At 38.1% G+C, this 13,570-nt stretch overlaps 1 long non-coding RNA gene across 6 annotated transcripts in view; it reads left to right on the forward strand.

The window, feature by feature from the left end:
- The window catches only part of LOC102156687, a 214,232-nt gene extending 200,957 nt beyond the window's left edge, over positions 1 to 13,275 (forward strand). For 4 of the 6 annotated variants that reach the window (XR_005357209.1, XR_005357215.1, XR_005357212.1 and 1 more), the window contains one exon: positions 1,242 to 1,479. This is a non-coding gene — a long non-coding RNA (uncharacterized LOC102156687). Of the gene's footprint in view, positions 1 to 1,241; positions 1,480 to 12,623 lie in introns of those variants that run through there. The other 2 variants (XR_005357213.1, XR_005357210.1) reach the window with 1 other exon arrangement.
- The last annotated feature ends 295 nt before the right edge of the window (positions 13,276 to 13,570 follow it).

Consider the following 13,570-nt stretch of genomic DNA (forward strand, 5'->3'; position numbering starts at 1 on the left):
AGATGGTAGGCAGTGGTAACATTGTGGGTTACCAGGTTTGTCTGAAGGGAAATGATTGTCCCGTGTTGTTTTAGCAACTGCAAGGTTGCCCTTGGTCATTGAATTAGAACACAAGTCATTGCTTGTCTTGACAAAAAAGCTTACTGTTGAAGGAACATAGTTGTCATGAAAGGATCTGGGTTCAAATCCTGCCTTTGCTGCCTAGTAGCTATGTTCACTTAGGCAAGTCACTTGACTATCCAGAGATTTGGTTTTCTCATCTGTTTAATTAGAATAATAACTATTATATTATTAATAGTGTATTATTTATATTATATAATAAATTATATTTTAAATATAAAATATAATATATTATTATTATCAAGCAGGATTAATGTATTTTAGATACCTGACATGTAGTATGTACTCAGTAAATCACTGGTTTTAATTTTGAAGTTCTGAGCTTAGAGGTTCTAGATTCCTGTTAATTTTTTAACTCTTACAGATAGTTTCTTCATTAGATCTCTCAAAAAGATTGATTTGAACAGCTTCAATATAAATGAATGAATCTTAAGGAGACTCTTCCAGGTTGTGTTATAAATAAACTCATTATTTTCAAATTTTCTTCAGGACAGTAAGCAAATATATAGCATAAGAAATTTGAAAGTGGAAAATAATATATATGCACAGGAAATTTATAAACTATAGGAGATATATAGTTAAATTTTATGCTAACAAATTTGAGTAGCTCAATACAATGAATATTTTTCTAGGAAAATATATTTGACAAATTTAATCACAAAGAAGTAAAATATTTGAATGGCACAATATTCATGAAAGATAAGAATGAATTGAACCATTAATGTGTTAAAGGTATATTATAATATGTCTCAGAAGGGTTTTTCCCAGACTCAAGGATAGTTCAGCATTAAGAAGTTATTAATCAACACATTTATTGCAATAAGATAGAAAAGGAAAAAATAGATTTTAACTATCTGATAGGTTGCTATAAATTTATTGAGATTAAATATCTATTCTTAACTTTTAAAAATTTTAGTATATTAATTATGAAGGAGAATAATACTTCTGTAGCATGATAAAGTATGTGTCAGAATCTAACAGTAAATATTATGCCTACTAATCACTGTTATAGTGAACATTTGCTACCTGCTAGGAACTGTTCTAAGTACTTGTGCATATATTAGCTCACTTAATACTCAAAACACTCTTAGGTGAGTAGTGTTATTTTCCTCTTTTTACAGATAAGAAAATTGAGGGGCAAAAAAGTGATGCAAGTTTGTCAAAATCCTACATTAGGAAAAAATACAGCTGTCCTTTGAATTCAGGAAGACTGGCTTCCAAGTAGACTTTACCATGCAATAAGCCTTCATGAGTATTACAAGCAAATTCCACTAAAATTCAGTACAAGAAGGTTATTAGGTGCCTGGCATCAATATTAATATTCAATATTTTGGGAAGACTATAGCAAAATGCAATAAAATAGTGTGTATATATACCTTCATTTTTATAATTCATATTATATATATATATTTCTCTATCTCATTGAAAATGGCAATAGAATTTTATTTATTTATTTATTTTTTAAAGTTTTCTTTTTAAAGATTTTATTTATTTATTCATGAGAGACACAGAGCAAGAGAGGCAGAGACATGGGCAGTGACAGAATCAGGCTCCATGCAGGAATCCTGATGTGGTACTTGATCCTGGGTCCCCAGGATTATGCCCTGGGCTGAAAGCAGATGCTCAACCACTGAGCCATCCAGGCTTCTCAAAGTTTTTGTTTATTTTTAATTTTAGTTTAAATTAATTTATTTCAATTCAATTAGCCAACATATTTATTTATTTTGAGAGAGAGCAGGAGAATGGGCAGAGGGAGAATGAGAATCTCAAGCAGACTCCCTGCTGAGCATGGAGACTGGTGAGGAGTTCAATCCCATGACCCATGAAATCATGACCTGAGCCAAAACCAAGCGTTGGATGCTCAGCTAATTGAGCTGCCCAGCACCCCATAGCAACAGAATTTTAAAATGCATAATTATTAATGAACAAGTAAGATGCAATATTTTGACTTTGATGAAGAAAGCTACAAAATTGTACCCAAGTGCATGAAGGAAAACTTAACAGATGTACTTATAATTTTAGATAATAAAACTCAATATCTATTATATAGTTCTTCCAAAAAAATCCTATTCCCATCAGAATTTCTACTTGACAAATTGTTTATTTAGATAACTAAATGCACAGTAATATCCAATAAACTTCTGGGAAAGAATATAATGGTGTGGAGGGCTGTGTAGGATGACTTCGGGTCCTTCTACCAGAGATCTGCTACAGAGATATAGAAAATAGAATAGAGATATAGTGGCACAGATAGAGATAGAGACAGGTAAATTGACAGAAAAGAGCAGAATATACAGAAAGAGACTTTTATGTATGCAAGAAACTGGCATATACTAATACTAGTCTTTTGAAATTCCTGGGGAAAGAGGGACAATTTGAAAAATGGTGAGACAAATGGATTCAGTTAGAAAACAAAGTCAAATCCATCTATCACACCTTCAGTTAAAATGAATTCCAGATGGATTTAAAGTACAAATCTAAAAAGGCAAATATTAAAAATCATATCTTGAAGATGTAGAGAGGTATATAGAAATCTATAGAAGGCAGACATCACAAACTGATGATACCTGCAGTACTGTCAGCTGATGCCTTCAGCTTGGCCTGGGGACGGATTTTAAGAAAGAAAGGAGGGATAGAAGGAAGGAAGGAAGGAAGGAAGGAAGGAAGGAAGGAAGGAAGGAAGGAAGGAAGAAAGGAAGGAAGGAAGGAAGGAAGAAGAATGAAAAGAAGGAAGGGAGGGAGGGAAAGAGGAAGGAAGGATGGAAAGAAGGAGGAAAGGTGGGAAGGAAGGAAAAATAAAATGAGAAATGGAGGCCTCAAAGACACATCATTTCTGATTGTCTCAGCAATAAAATATTAGGTAGTCTGATGTATAGTTTTACACATATCTGTTACCTGCTTGGCTCCCAAAGGCATTTGATTTTGTGTAACTACTTTCCTCCCAATTATAAAGGAATGGCTTTAAATATTTTAGTTCTAACGATGTGTGTATGTAAATATAAAATAAAATGGTAAAGTTAAAAGACAAATAGTGCTCAGTAAAATCTTTAACATAAATGACTAAGTGGTAATATCCTTAATATATAAAAAGTACTTAGAATTCAATCTGCAAAAGATAAAAAAAAAACTCAATACAGTAATGGGTAAAAAATACAAGCAATACAAAGATTTATGGAGGGCAGAAAATATAAGCCAAGAATTCCATAGCACAATGGATCTAAGAGATGAGTATGCTCTGCTTGTTTGACTATAACTTTGGGAAAAGTTGAAATATTAGCAATGTTTAATACTAGCAAGTGCAAGGAAGAAACAGGCACTGCCAGGTATTGTGGATAGGGTTATACATTTTTATAATTTTTCTATGTACAACTTGGCAATGTATGTTAATATATAATATATGCATACCTTCTTTTTTTAAGATTTTATTTATTTATTCATGAAAGACACAGAGAGAGAGAGAGAGGCAGAGACACAGGCAGAGGGAGAAGCAGGCTCCATGCAGGGAGCCTGACATGGGACTCGATCCCGGGTCTCCAGGATCACGCCCTGGGCTGAAGGTGGAGCTAAACCGCTGAGCCACCGGGCTGCCCCATACCTTCTTTTTTTAAAAAATAATATTTATTTACTTATTTATATGAGAGAGAGAGATTAAGATAGCACAAGTTGGAGGGAGGAGCGGGCTCCTCACTGAGCAGGGAGCTGGATGTGGAGCTTGATCGCAGAACACTGGGATCATGACCTGAGCTAAAGACAGATGCTTAACCAACGGAGCCACCCAAGCACCTCTAAAATATGCATATCTTCTGACTCAATAATTCTACTTCGAGAATTTACCATTTAATCAACAAATAGATATTGAGATTGTATTATATGCTAGATACTATAGTTAGATCCTGGGGATAAAAAGATGAACAAGTTCTTTAAGCCTCCCTTCTTTTTACATAGTGCCTATTTTCATGGATATATATCCTTAGTAAATGATTGGACATATATACAAATATATAGGTGCAAGGGTATTTTTTCCCCATATACTTGATGTAGTTAAATTTGGAATTCAAAAGCCATCAATAATATGGATTGGGTAAATTATTTCACATTCCAGAAAAGCACACTATGCAGCCATTTTTAGGGTGATAACAGAGCCAAATGATTTAACATAGAAAATGTCCATGATGTATTACTAAGGGAAAATGCAAATTATAGAACTGTACAGCATGGTCTATCTACTGGTTGAAATAAATTATGCCTAAATAATGTAGTAGTGACCTCTAGACTACTGTTTGGTAGTCACAGAGAGAACTAGTATGTGTTTCTTCCAGAGCAGAGGTGATGTGAACAGAAGCTGAGGACAGATCATGCCTGAGTTAGGTGTGCGGGCTGGCATCACAGTGTGCAAATTGGAGTATGGCAAAGTTTCAAGGCTGATGGAAAAAAAATCTATCACCCAAGGAGATAGAGAGCTCTGGTTCGTTGAATGGCAATGCCAAAAATCAGCAGTCCAGAAGCCTGAGATTTCCAGGACAGCTTCATAACAGTCCAGATTTTTTTAGGCTGGAAAGGACTTTGGAAAGGAATTAGCTCAATAGTTTGGCTTCATCATTAAGGAACATGAAGCTCTGTGAAGGCAGAGGGTGGAAAGGGCATGGGAATAACAGTCACCATGAATATAGTATCGTGAATTTTATGTGAATTACTGTATTCCATGTTCCCTTGAAAGTTGTTATGCTGTTACTATTTTCAACTTACACAGGAAAGAGAACTCAGAATGGGTTAAGAATTGTTTGAGGCCACAGAGTTAGCAAGAGATAGGTAGGCCCATTTGCCCTCACAAATACTCTTTAATCCATGCCCCATCACATAGGGCACTGGTGGCAGAGGGAGGAGATGGCCCTTCTGATGCCCAAACGAGGGCTCCTCTGAGGGCTCAGTGCTTTCACCACAAGGTCTGTAGACCGATGCAGTGGGCTCTGCTTTTTCCTGGGCATTCCCCATGTCTTGAAATTCCCTCATCCCTGGCCCCAGGATCTCCCAGTCCCAGCACAAATTGGACTGGAGGGCTATAGTCACTGACACAGCTGATTCTGTAGGGGCCTTTGAACTCAATGTCTTTCTTTCTTTCCTTCTCTGGAGAGGCTGGCTAAGACAGTCAGGATATGGGTTCATCAGAATTGGAGTTCCCGTGGCATCTTCCAGCCAAAATTGTGGTTTCATCAATTCAAGTCATAGGTTCTCAAACTTAACACTATTGACATTTTGGGCCAGATATCTCCTATTGTTGGGGGCTTTCCTGTGCAATGTGGGGATGTTTAGCAACATCACTGGTCTACCCATGAGACACAGAAGCTCCCCCCTTCAGGCCCAAGTCACGACCATTAAAGATGTCTCCAGACATTTTCCCTGAAGGCAAATCTCTCCCAGTTTGAACCATGGATTTAGGGAAATGTCCACACTCTTCTTCCTCATAAACATCCTTAAAAACAAAAACAAAAATACCTAAATGAAAACTTAGGAAGGAGAATCTCATAGTTTTTCTAGAGGCTAATTAGACCCTTACCTGCCTCTTGTGTGCATATGGGGATGCCCAAAAGGAGATGGTTTTGCCTGATTCAGTGAGATAATTTTCTTTCCTTTCCATGTTTTAGGCTGTCTTTGCTCTCCTCCTTACCATTCATCTGCCTCTTGATGCTTTTACTTTCTGAGCTTTTACTTGAAGAAGACACCTGTTTAGCATTTTTAATTTTGCCACCTCTTGCTTCCTAGATTCCTTTAAACATTTTCTGCACCCCTTCTTTCTGTTTCCCCAGCCAGTTTTATCATTCTTTTTTGTAAAGATGGAAGGCTGGCTGAGGTAGAGCTCAGGGGCCTGCACCAGGTTTGTGCTCATTTTTTGTCATCCTTACATTGTCACATGATCTTGAACAACTCACCCAACTCACACACCCTCTCTGAGACTCAGTTCCTCCTCTGTAAATTGGGTGTGGGGGGGTCTGGCCTGCCTTTCTAACATTACAATATTGTATTAAGGATCAAATGGCTGCATAGATGTGAAAATGCTTTGCAAAGAATAAAGTGACATAATTTATTAAAAGTATCATTATCATGACAAATTGCCCACATCATTTAAATTACAGGTGGGACAGATGAGCTTTTTATCATGTGGCCTCAGCTCTTCAGCCTTGCTTGGCATAGGGAAGACACACTGGCCAGGAGTCTGGGAGTGGGCTCTGTGACCTAGACTTGCCCTTTGTTTGTCAGTGCCCTTCTTTGAACTCTAGTTTTCTTGTCTAGCTCAAGCAGAGGATTTGACTGGATGCCCTGATGTCTTCCTCCCTTGCAAACTAATCTGTGGGATGAGGTGTTGCCTCCAGGGCAGTGTTCAGAGTAACTGGCCTCTTCAAGATTACTTCATTCTTTAATTTGTCTTCTAAACTGCATTTGGGATGCTGACACAAGAGATAACACTGAGCAGCTTTCTAGGGGACCCTTAAAAGGGAGAAGGATCACATCAGAATTCCTTCAGGAGAATTTTTCAAATCATCCAATTCCATATTCACTTCTGACCTCTTGGATGGCAACATACTTTGAGTTCCACTAAACTAGGATAACGTTTTATGATATGGAAGCAAAGTAAGAGGACCCCCCCCCCCAGGAGTTTCTACAAGATTATGTGGGAACTAAGTAAAAGCCTACCAGGACAGTAGGTGGAAGATGTGCCCACTATAAACTCACTAATGCCTTTAGAATGTAAGAGCAGGAGCTAGGGGCTGGCTGGGCTGAGATGGAGGGGTTGGTGAAAGGTCAGACCCAATTCTATAGCCCAATGCTGCCCAAAAGACCTTTCTAAGATGATAGAAATGTTCTGATCTACACTTTCTTTTCTTTTTTTTTAATAATAAATTTATTTTTTATTGGTGTTCAATTTGCCAACATACAGAATAACACCCAGTGCTCATCCCGTCAAGTGCCCCCCTCAGTGCCCGGCACCCATTCACCCCCACCCCCCGCCCTCCTCCGCCTTCTTGAGGTGTAACTTATACACAAAAAACTATATATTTTTAATTTGTACAATTTGATAAGTTTGGATGTGTGTAAACACTCATGATACCATCACCACAATCCAGGTATTAAAATGTCCAACACCTCCAAAAGTTAGCTGGGTCTCTTGTTTTCTTTTCCCTCCCTTCCTTCCTTCCTTCCTTCCTTCCTTCCTTCCTTCCTTCCTTCCTTCCTTCCTTCCTTCCTTCCTTCCTTCCTTTCTCGTCTTTGTCTTCACCTTCATATTTATTTTGGGGCAAGAATACTCAAGAGGAGATCTACTCTTTTAACAAGATTTTAAGAACATAAGAATGTAAAGTTAGCTACAGACACTATGCTGTGCAGCAGATCTCTAGAACTTATTGGCCTTACATAATTAAAGCTTTGTATCCAATGAGCAGCATTGCTTCATTTCTCCTTTCCCATAGCCTCTGACAACCACCACTCTACTCCTTGTTTCTATGAGTTTGACCATTTTAAATATCTTATATAAGTGGAGTAGTATTTGTCCTTCTGTGGTTGGCTTATTTCACTTCACTAATATCCTTCAGCTTCATCCATTTTGACATAAATGGTAGGAGTTCCTACATTTATACAGTCTGAATAATATTCCATTGTATTTATACACCACATTTTCTTTTTTCATTCATCTGCAGAAGGATATTTGTGTTGTTTCCATATTTGGGTTATTGTAGCCACTGGTCACATGTGATACTATAGATAGATAGATAGATAGATAGATAGATAGATAGATAGATAGATATAGATACTAGATATTTGAAATAAGACTGGTGTGACTAAGGAACTGGATTTTTTATTGTATTGAATTTTGATTAATTTTATTTAAATTTAAATAGCCATATGTCTGTTTCAGCACTGTACTCAACTTTCTGGACTCCAGAGACCAAAGGTAGCAAAGATGTAGTGCTCAGTCAAGGGGGAGGATAACATCAATCCTGGCACCAAAGGTTGGGACTCATTTCAGTCACAGAAAGTAGGGAGATGCCAAGTGGCATAGAGCTCTTAGAGCACTCATGAAAAATAAAATTGCTATCAAAAAGTATATTTCCCTACTGTAGTGACACTTATTGTTACCTCTTTTATCTAGTCCCTATATATACCAAATTGACAAATGAAAACAAAAAAGCAAATCCATCAGATCGATCCTACAGATCAGTCTGGAAGGAAGGAATGGGAGACATTAGGTCATCCAGCCTAGTCTTCTGATTGAGCTAGAAGTGAAAAAACCTGGAGCTCATATAAAGAAAGTGACCAGCAGTGTAGGTTATAACTTCGTGCCTCTAAACTGCCAGCCAATGTGTTTTCTCTCGTCTCCAACTTCAAATGCCAAGAATGGAGCATCACATAGACAGGTATGTGATGTCTTTGACAGAAGAACTGTCAGTTCCCAATAGTAAATAAGTTGACCTTATGGAATCTAAGGGTATTAAATGAGAGAGGAAAATAACTAAAAAAAAAAAAGAGAGAGGTAAGATTTAATTGGATTTAAAAATAAAAGCAAAAGTCCAGGACATCTATTTAGGATATGTTCATTCATATTTTCATCAAGATTTGAGGAGATACCAAATCAATAAAGAAAGAAAGGTGATTATGAATTAGAGTGCTTTAAACCTAACATATTTTAGAAAGTTAAGACAGATTATTTTTGAATTGAAGAAAAAAGTAATGGAGACACTGGGTAGAATTGGTTTCTACAAGAAAAGTAAATATATCAGGATTTGAGAAGTTGACAAGAATCCGCCAAAATCCTAGAGGAGAACACAGGCAACACCCTTTTTGAACTTGGCCATAGCAACTTCTTGCAAGATACATCCATGAAAGCAAGGGAAATAAAAGTAAAAATGAACTATTGGGACTTCATCAAGATAAAAAGTTTCTGCACAGCAAAAGAAACAGTCAACAAAACTAAAAGACAATCTACAGAATAGGAGAAGATATTTGCAAATGACCTATCAGATAAAGGGCTAGTATCCAAGATCTATAAAGAACTTATTAAAAAAAAAAAAAAGAACTTATTAAACTCAACACCCAAGAAACAATCCAATCATGAAATGGGCAAAAGACATGAACAGAAACCTCACAGAGGAACACATACACAAGGCCAACACGCACATGAGAAAATGCTCCGCATCACTTGCCATCAGGGAAATACAAATCAAAACCACAAGGAGATACCACCTCACACCAGTGAGAATGGGGAAAATTAACATGACAGGAAACCACAAATGTTGGAGAGGATGCGGAGAAAAGGGAACCCTCTTGCACTGTTGGTGGGAATGTGAACTGGTACAGCCACTCTGGAAAACTGTGTGGAGGTTCCTCAAAGAGTTAAAAATAGACCTGCCCTACGACCCAGCAATTGCACTGCTGGGGATTTACCCCAAAGATACAGATGCAGTGAAACAGCAGGGCACCTGTACCCCAATGTCTATAGCAGCAATGTCCACAATAGCCAAACTGTGGAAGGAGCCTCGGTGTCCATAGAAAGATGAATGGATAAAGAAGATGTGGTCTATGTATACAATGGAATATTCCTCAGCCATTAGAAATGATGAATACCCACCATTTGCTTCAATGTGGATGGAACTGGAGGGCATTATGCTGCGTGAAGTAAGTCAATCGGAGAAGGACCATTATTATATGGTTTCACTCATATAGGAAATATAACAAATAGTGAAAGGGATTATAGGGGAAAGGAGAGAAAATGAGTGGGAAAAAATTAGAGAAGGTGACAAAACATGAGAGACTCCTAACTCTGGGAAACGAACAAGGGGTAGTGGAAGGGAAGTTGGGTGGGGGCATGGGGTGACTAGGTGACAGGCACTGAGGGGTTAGTTGACGGGATGCACACTGGGTGTTATACTATATGTTGGCAAATCAAACTCCAATAGAAAATATACAAAAAAATACTTGTATCACTCAAGGAAAATAATAGAAATATGACAAAAGAGAAAATAAATGATATGTAGGATCAGATAAGAAATGAAAGAAATAATAAAATAAGATTGAATAATTAATGTTCAAATCACAAAGTCTTACCCATGAAATGAATGTTATGAGGCTCATAGCTGGAATACTTGGCATATAGCTTTGTGACATCCATAATGAAAAAGGAAAGGAAGGGACCCCTGGGTGGCTCAGGGTGAGCGTCTGCCTTCGGCTCAGGGTGTGATTCCGAGATCTGGGACGTAGTCCTGCATCAGGCTCCCTGCATCAGGGAGCTTGCTTCTCCCTCTGCTTATGTCTCTGCCTCTGTGTGTGCGTGTCTCTCATGAATAAATAAATAAATCTTAAAAAAAAAAGAAAAAGAAAAAGAGAGGAAACAGAATTTGCAATTTAAGCAGGAAGTAAAATGAGACTATACCTATAGTGGCCAAAAGTTTTCTGTTTCCACTTCATTTCTCCACAGTACTACACGGGACAAGGCCACTCAGGTGGTTCAAACATGACATAACCCATATAAACACTTTTATTTCCTCCCAATGCAGTTAGAATAAATTGCAAACTCATTACATATTTTCAAAGAAAGAAATTCAAAGTCAGTATCTCCAGGTATTTTTATAGTGGATTTCCAACGCTTAAAGAATGGAGAAGTCATATGTTATTTAAATTATTCCAGATCTAAGTGTCTTATGAGGTAAACATAACTTTGTGAGCTTGCAAAAGAGAGTCCAGAAAACAAAATTCTAGTCCAATCCCACTTTTGAACACAGCAGTTCAAATTTATATACACACTCAGACAGATTACAAAGAAAATCCATCATAGTATTTTCAGGAATAATGCCCATTATTTACTTGAGAAATAGTTTAATATTAAGAAATGAAGTGACAATTTTTTTTATAATTCTTGGCATGTAATAATAATAGCTCATGCTTAATGAGTACTTACTATATGTCAGGTGCTATTCTAAATATTTATTTATTTATTTATTTATTTATTTATTTATTTATTTATTTATTTATTATAGTCACAGAGAGAGAGAGAGAGAGAGAGAGGCAGAGACACAGGCGGAGGGAGAAGCAGGCTCCATGCACCGGGAGCCCGATGTGGGATTCGATCCCAGGTCCCCAGGATCGCGCCCTGGGCCAAAGGCAGGCGCCAAACCGCTGTGCCACCCAGGGATCCCTCTAAATGTTTTTTTTTTTTTTTTTTTTTTTTTTTTAAGATTTATTTATTTATTCATGAGAGACACAGAGAAAGAGGCAGAGACATAGGCAGGAGGATAAGCAGGCTCCCCATGGGGAGCCTGATGTGGGACTTGATCCTGGGATCTCAGGATCACACCCTAAGCCGAAGGCAGACGCTCAACCTGAGCCACCCAGACATCACTCTAAAAGTTATTAAATCCTCATAACACCCTTTTGAGGTCAGTGTTATTGTCCCCATTTTATAGAAAATGGAGACACAAAAAGGTAAGAATTTTGTCCGAAGCCACACGGATAGTAAAGTCGGAGGCAGGATGTGATTACAGGCAGCCTACCCCTGATCTCGGGGTTCTTAACCGTCGTGCTGCCCAGCAGGCATATGGTAAATATTTGTTGACCTACATTTTATTATTTCTGCTAAGAGTATCTCTTGCTGTGTGCCACTTGCCCTCTGCTTAAGGTAATTTTAAAAAATAAAATGGGATCCCTGGGTGGCCCAGTGGTTTAGCGCCTGCCTTTGGCCCAGGGCGCGATCTTGGGGACCTGGGATCGAATCCCACGTCGGGCTCCTGGTGCATGGAGCCTGCTTCTCCCTCTGCCTATGTCTCTGCCTCTCTCTCTCTCTCTCTCTCTCTGTGTGACTATCATAAATAAATAAACATTAAAAAAAAAGATTTATTAAAAAAATAAAATAAAATAAAATAAAATAAAATAAAATAAAATGAATTATTGTGACTCACAGTTTTCAGTGGGTTGACTGGGCAAGGCGCCCTTGAGGTCTAATGTGCAGTTCCAGTGAGATGCTAGCTGAAGGTGTGGTTGCTCTGGATACTCAGAGGCTTATTTACGATGTGTCAGAGGCCCCAATACTTCTCAGCCTCTGCACTAGGCTTGGGCTTCTTGGAGCATGGTGGTCTACAGGTAGCTGCACTTATTCAATAGCCGTTAACTTCCTAGAGGCAAGAATTGGAAGCTTCTAGGCCAACTGATGGCATCCCAAGTGGACACAGCATCATTTCCACCATGTCCTATGGGACAAGCAGTCACAGGCTCCCTCTGGATTCAAGAGGACATAGGAAACAGCTCACCGGCGGGTGGGGAGTGGCAGTGGTACATGATAGGAGAGCAGGGCTGACCTGCCACAATTACTATTTGTGTTTAATAATGCAAAAGCTAAGCACTATACAATGATCCTCAGTGAAAAGACTTCTTCCTTCCATAGTTGTCTTCATCTTTCTGGTTTTCCCCAGCTACCTCCAACTGGTAACCACTTTCATTGCTTTGTTAATGTGTCCTTCCAGGTCCTTCTTGGAAATATAACCAAAAGCAAATGTATATCCTTCTCCTTCTGGTTTACAAAAGGGAGCAGACTGTATACACCAGTTACCACCTTATATCTTGGAGAACTGTCTGTATTAATATGCACTAAAAGAGAAAAAGAGATGGAAGGAAAGGAGGGAGGAGAAAGAAGAAGGAGGAAGGAAGAAGACAGAATTAGAGACTACATACCAACAAAAACACCAGGAGCAGACACTACATTATTAGTAGAGGTTATCTCTCCAAGAAGAGATTAATGCTATTTCTTTCTCTTTTCTGCATTTTCTGAATTTACTATAATGAATATAGGTTATGTTTGTGATAAAAACGTTTTCAATACCAAAACCACATCATTCAATTTTTATGCTGCTCTGTATTTTGTTCTTGTCGTTATTGTTTGTCTATTTTTGAAAAATTGACCTCTGACCATGGTATAATAGAAAAAGAAGACTGATACGGCTTTCTTTGGGAATTTCTCAAATATACCTGCATGATCTTAGACAAGTGTACTGTGTCAATTCCCTTTTCCTGCAACCTGACCTTCTATTGAATCCATGATGTTACCTTATTATCCTGAATATAATTGTTATGTACCTACCATGTACAAGGCAAGGCACTATGCTATGTGTTCTGGGTTTTGGAGATGATAAAGAAGAACACATATATACCTATCTGGGCTATAATTTGATAAGTGTCATATTTGCAAGCCTAATTTGGGATCACAAAAACAAAGACCTATTAATCTTTCTGATAGGAATAGGAATTCAGGGCACAGCTTCTATAGTGGGTGCTATTTGAGCTGGATCATCAAAAACCCATTTTTGAAAAAAGGTAGGATAAGGCAGTCTGAGTAGGAGCTGTGGTTGCTGCTAGGGAGCTTGATGAAGCACCTTTGTGGGTAAAGTGGTAGCAGGTGACGCTGCAAATACAG

Source organism: Canis lupus, chromosome 3 (assembly GCF_011100685.1).
Source record: "Canis lupus familiaris isolate Mischka breed German Shepherd chromosome 3, alternate assembly UU_Cfam_GSD_1.0, whole genome shotgun sequence".
Taxonomy (NCBI): domain Eukaryota; kingdom Metazoa; phylum Chordata; class Mammalia; order Carnivora; family Canidae; genus Canis; species Canis lupus.